Here is a 6,564-nt window from a genome sequence, read left to right as displayed (position 1 = left end):
AAAGGCTGAATTTCGGAAGTGAAAATGCTGCGCCATCTCACCCTTTCGCCCATGTGTGCGGTCCGCCAACCGTGCAAAAGACACGACGTCTTGTTGCTGAATGCTGTTGTTCGAGATGATGAGAACGTCCAGCTAGCTGAGAGCAAAGACTTTGACTGTTGTTTCACGGGGAATGTTGCAATGGAACTTGCACTCAAATTAATGTTGTGCTACCCGGAGAGGCAGTTTTACTTCTAGCAGAATGAGGAATATAACATTGTCGTCCTGGTTGAATGCTCGTATCTAAATCAAGACAAGGTCAATCCTGACCAGGAGGAGGTGAGTCAGTGAGTAAAAGAAAAAAAAAGGTTCTTTTCAGAACCACCAGCCGTACTCAGTAGGGAAGACGAATCTCATAAATTTATTATTTCGTCGGTATTGATTAAAAGACACTGACCGTGGTCTTAAAATAATGTACATTTGTTTGGCAGATAAATGCTTAATTTTTTTAAATATATATTTTTTTTACTGCAAATCTTATTATAAATTCTATTGCAAATCTTATTATAAATTGAGGACAAACATTTTTACACTCTAAAGAAAATTCCTCTCAAACTGCGCTTTTCATTCATGCTTAATGTTCTGTTTGTAAAAAGAACAAAATGAAGGCTCTGACAATATTATGGGAAATTCTCTTTAAAAAATGCTTGTTTAGCGAATAGTTATTTTCTGTTTTCTCAAAAATAAAATCACCAAACGAAAATTCGTTGTGACGTTGAAAATGATTGGTACTCATACAGGTTTCGAAAGATGTCCGAACAGATGAAAAAGGATGAAATTTGTTTTTAAAAGGGTATTAAACCTCACTTTTGTAGTGAAAATTGTGTTGATCTTGTAACACCTAACAATATTATAACAATAGTATGATGTATTTTTTGCACAAGTGTGTGTCCGTATGCTTTAAAATAATGTTGGTCATATTCAATTAAAAAAGAAGTACATGTTCATCGTATACAAAAGAGAAAGAAATATTTAGTCAAAATACAGCCTGAACTGGAATGTGGTATCCCTGCTCAGCTACTGTTGAACTCCCAAGCACACGCCCGTCACTCACGAACTGAACAATGAGGCGGAAAGGTCGTGACCAGCTGTTTGCCAATAGCTTCCAGCAAATCAAAACTTATCCGGAACTGATGTCGTTCATTGCGTGAACAAAAGAAATAGTAATACAATTTTCAAAGGAGATGAGATTAAGAAGAAAACTACATTGATCCTCAACGCACCTAACAGGATTATAGGGTCTATGGAATTGCATAACTATGACTGTGTAAGAAAGCTGACTTTGGATTGGAACATTATAGTTTGTTTATGCGCAATGCAATGCGGTGCTAAGGCAAAACTCATCACTAACATCACAGACCCAAACAAACAATCCACCAAACGAACATTAAATTATATACACTAGACCTTAAATTTTACTATGTGCCCCTATATATGGGGGAGTTTTAACAACTGAAACATTCAAACCTTTTTTAAATTAGAGAAAGTAGTAAAAGGAAGTAATGGGTGCTTAGCCCAATTACCTGTTTGCTTTAACTCAAGTTCCAAGTAGTAAAGAGTGAATGATTGAGATGAATTCGATGGTATAGCCTCCTGGTAGAGGAATGAATGTTTGCTAAAAGAGTGGATGCACATTTAATTATTATAAACTAAAACAACAGAGCAAAAAATAGAAATATGAATTATTTTTTTCTTTAGGCTTACAGTTTTTAGTCTATTCACTAGTGTTGTTTCTCTTTTCACTCTATGAAGTTATGTAAATTAAGTATTCTTAGGCTTACAGTTTTTAGTATAGAGTGAATGATTGAGATAAGGTTTGATCATGTCTCGTTTGCACTCTGCTCATAAGGAAATCATTCTGTGTGAATAAGGTATTCACCTGTTTGCAATCAGGATGCGAGGTAATGAAGTGTTTTCTACACAATGTTGAGTTAGCAGTGGATTTATATTGAATTGTTGTCAATATATTACGTATTTTTGTAAACTTTGATTGAGAGTGTCTGCCACTGATGTCTTAAAGTCATGAAGACCCAGCTGGCATGTTCTCCACCCTTTTCTTTCTCACTGTTGTCTGAATTATAAACCAACATAGCTTTCTTCTTGTGTTGATTCTTACTTTGAATGTTTCCACCATCCAGTCTCTTGTTTACAGAGAATTGCAGCATCTATGTCAGTGAGCCCTATCTATATCTTATAAATTCATTCTCTTCTGTGTGAATCAGGTATTCACCTGATTGCAATCAGGATGTGAGGTATATAAAGTGTTTCGTACATAACGTAGAGAGTGGAGTTATATTGAATTTGTCAATAGATTGAGTATTAATTTTTGGAAACGTCGTATGAGGTGGTCTGCCACTGATGTCTTGGAGTCATGAAGACACAACTGTCATGTTTCTCCCCTCTCTCTCTCTGCTCTTAATTTGTGTCAATCGACATAACATTCTTCTTGTGTTGATTACATTGAATGATGCAATTGCCACCATCTAGTGACTTTTTAAGTAGTAAATGGTATGTAAGTTTTTGCAAGTTAAAAATTAAGTGTTTGAAGAGAATTGCTGCGTCCATTTTCAGAGATCCCTCTTATAGATTCCCAATTCAACAGATTTAGATATTGTATTTAAAAGGTAAGTAATTTGGGGGTTTGATTTTGGGGGTTAATTGAACCAGTCAGTTTCCCTTGTGGTTTATATTGATAAAAGGTAAGTAAATACATGAATCTGTGTTGAAGTACTTTTCTTCCTTTTACTATCCCCTACTTAGTTTGTTGCATATTTATATGGGTTTATATTTTTAAGTAGTAAATGGTATGTAAGTTTTTGCAAGTTAAAAATTAAGTGTCTGTGAGTATAACAAGGGTAATCTAAACTCCAGCTTGTTATTACTGTGTGACATTTCAAGACAGCTTTATCTGGCTGTCCTTTTTACATTTGGGAAATCCTACCCACAGTCCCCATCCAAACACTTCTTCTTACTTTCTCATTTTAGGGATAAAACCAACTCGGGTAAGTGTCTGTACATGAATTGGTGTGTTTACAGTGTCAGGCATACTTAAAACTCATGTCTTATGTCTTAAATGGTTAACCTTTTTCATGTGAATGCATCTTTAACCACACCCTGAAGAGAAAGATTGACCAATAAATATTTGACTGTTTATCAATTGCTTATAAATAATCCAACTGTTTAGTGGTGTAAAACATGTCAAATAAAAGTAATGTTGCTTGTGTTCACTGTACACTTTTTGACTGTAATATAAATTGGTGCTAAGTTGGTGTTGCACTAAAATGGTTTGCAATTTGCAATACTGTTAGCTTCAATGTAGTGGTTGTGTTAATGATAACTATAAAAGGCATAACACATTATGAGTAATGTTTAAAACTCTTAAGAGCCATTGAACCACCACACTCGCAATGTTTGTTATCGACATGGAACGTAACGCAGAGGGCGCACTTGTCACATGGAAACAACTTTCCAAAGGAGAAAACATTTGTATGTATACAAACAGTGAACAACTAAGGACTTAAAAAGGAACGTTTGGAACAATGAGGGCAGCATAACTACCATCCGCTATAACAATCATATCCAATCACACCACATCATACAATACCAAATACATTTACAGGGATAAAACACTAAATTTATAAAAAATTATTTATTTTCGTTCAAATAAACTGATAAATAAAACACGTATGAAGTGAGTATGAGAATGTGAATGTGACAGTGTAACCAGCATACGATAAAAAACATATTCCTTATTTCATAAACTGAATAAGTAAATAAGTTTTTTAATAGCTCTCGGAAAGTACTTTTTGCCGAAGGGTAATTTTAGTAGTGCAAGGTTCTGGAATGGGGTTGGAAAAGAGATCTTCAAAAGCTTCTTTGCTCTTTATCCACTTACCCGAGGAGAAGATGAGGAGGGCTCTCAAAATGGCGTATAGTGGTATCTTTCCTAGTCGCCTTCCACCTCTAGGACCCTGGTTCGAATCACGCAAGGGACGCTACTTGGATTAGGTTTTCAGTCCTGACATGACTGATTGTGTTTGCCATGGATTCATCCCCGGAGTTCTTCCTTCCACATCTAAAACTGGAACTTCTTTCCTTGTCTTCTTTCCAGTTGGTTCTTGACTAGTACAGTGATCGAGTTCACCCTTTTCCCCGAGATTCCTTAGTTTCAAAATAAAAAAAAAATGAAACGAATCGAAGGTCTGTGGAACTGGTAAAGACAACTGCTCAACTGTTTAGATTGTGCCGTGTATACAATAGTAATTTATAAAAGAGTAAAGGCAAATATCAGTTTCAAATAATAACTAATTTCAAGAAGTATAAACAAAAGGGTGCATGCAGTGTGAATGTTTGGTTGGTTCGATTGATGGGTGACATTTGCTAATTTCAACAAACTTGTTTATTAATCGTTGTTTTAAACCAATACTAAGATCATTCAGTCAAACATATTTTCATAAAAACACAATTCATAGTCAACACGCGGGCCAAGCGAATGTTCATGGTAAAGGAACAATGAATGCCAATCACTAACTTTTGGAACATTTGACAATCGAGGGATGTAAACTTCAGGAAAATCAGCAAGATGCGCAAATGGATATAGTTTGTACTGCTCTGCTTTAAATTCAAGATTTTGACACATTTTAATTGCACTCTGGATACTTCTGTGGATACCAATGACTGGATACACCTCACTGGATATACCTCATTGGATATAAATCTATGGATATAGCTTACGCGAAATATCAAATGGAAATACCTCACTGGATAAACTCACTGGATATACCTCAATGGATGTACCTCAATGGATACACCTCACTGGATATACGTCAAAGGATGGATATACCTCACTGGATATACCTCAATGGATATACCTCACTGGATATACCTCAATGGATATACCTCAATGGATATAGCTCAATGGACATACCTTACTGGATATATATCAATTTATACACCTCACTTGATATACCTCACTGGATATAATTAAATTGATACATCTCACAGGATATACCTCACTGGATATACCTCATTGGATATAAATCTATGGATATAGCTTACGCGAAATATCAAATGGAAATACCTCACTGGATAAACTCACTGGATATACCTCAATGGATGTACCTCAATGGATACACCTCACTGGATATACGTCAAAGGATGGATATACCTCACTGGATATACCTCAATGGATATACCTCACTGGATATACCTCAATGGATATACCTCAATGGATATACCTCAATGGACATACCTTACTGGATATATATCAATTTATACACCTCACTTGATATACCTCACTGGATATAATTAAATTGATACATCTCACAGGATATACCTCCATGGAAATACCTCACTGGATATACCTCAATGGATGTATCTTACTGGATTTACTTCACTGGATATACCTCGATGGATGTACCTCATTGGATATCTCAATGGATATGCCTCACTGGATATACATAACTTGATATCTCTCTCTGGATGTGCCTCACTGGATATCTCAATGGATGCCTCTCTGGATATACTTCAATGGATATACCTCACTGGATATACCTCACTGGATATACCTCACTGGATATACCTCAATGGATATACCTCACTGGATATACCTCAATGGATATACCTCACTGGATATACCTTATTGGATATACCTCAATTGATATACCTCACTGGATATACCTCACTGGATACACCTTACTGGATATACCTCAATTGATATACCTCACTGGATATACCTCACTGGATATACCTCACTGGATATACCTCAATGTATATACCTCACTGGATATACCTCACTGGATATACCTCACTGGATATACATCACTGGATATACCTCACTGCATACACATCACTGGATATACCTCACTGGATATACCTCACTGGATATACCTCACTGGATATACCTCACTGGATATACCTCACTGGATACACATCACTGGATATACTACTCTACCGCAAGATCAGCGTGGAACCTGGTTAAAGGAACAGCAGCATTGGTCAAATCGAAAAATGTACTTCATCAAATTCAAGGTACGAAATGTAACGTGTTTGAGTTATTCTTATAGGCCCAATTCTAATCGTTTTTTTTTTAAAGATAGTTTCCAAAGTTAAGGCATACATGAAATTGCATCACAGTTAAAGGCTTAGTTTAGGGTGGATAGCACAGGCATAATAATTGAGACTGTTTTATTATTATCTTTTTGAAGAATTATTTACTTTGAAAGGAAAGACAAATCGTTTAGGACGACACTGTTAGGTGAGGGGCGGACGGCTGTGTGGGAAAATTGTGGAGGCCGTAAAAAAAAAAGAAAAAAAAAAGGCTTAGTTTATAAATATCAAACTACTAATTGATATTTTGTTCTCTATTTGTTTTGAAGAATGATTCACTTTGTAAAGTAAAAACAAAACTCAGCCAGGAAACCATTTTAGGTGAGGAAGAGACGGCTGTGTGGGGAAATGGAGGAGGCCGTTTAAAAAAAACAGGCTCAGTTATGGGTAGCTCATTATGGACTATACTTTTTCATT

Source organism: Asterias rubens, chromosome 14 (genome assembly GCF_902459465.1).
Source record: "Asterias rubens chromosome 14, eAstRub1.3, whole genome shotgun sequence".
Taxonomy (NCBI): Eukaryota; Metazoa; Echinodermata; class Asteroidea; order Forcipulatida; family Asteriidae; genus Asterias; species Asterias rubens.
Note: the sequence above shows the minus strand (reverse complement) of the source record.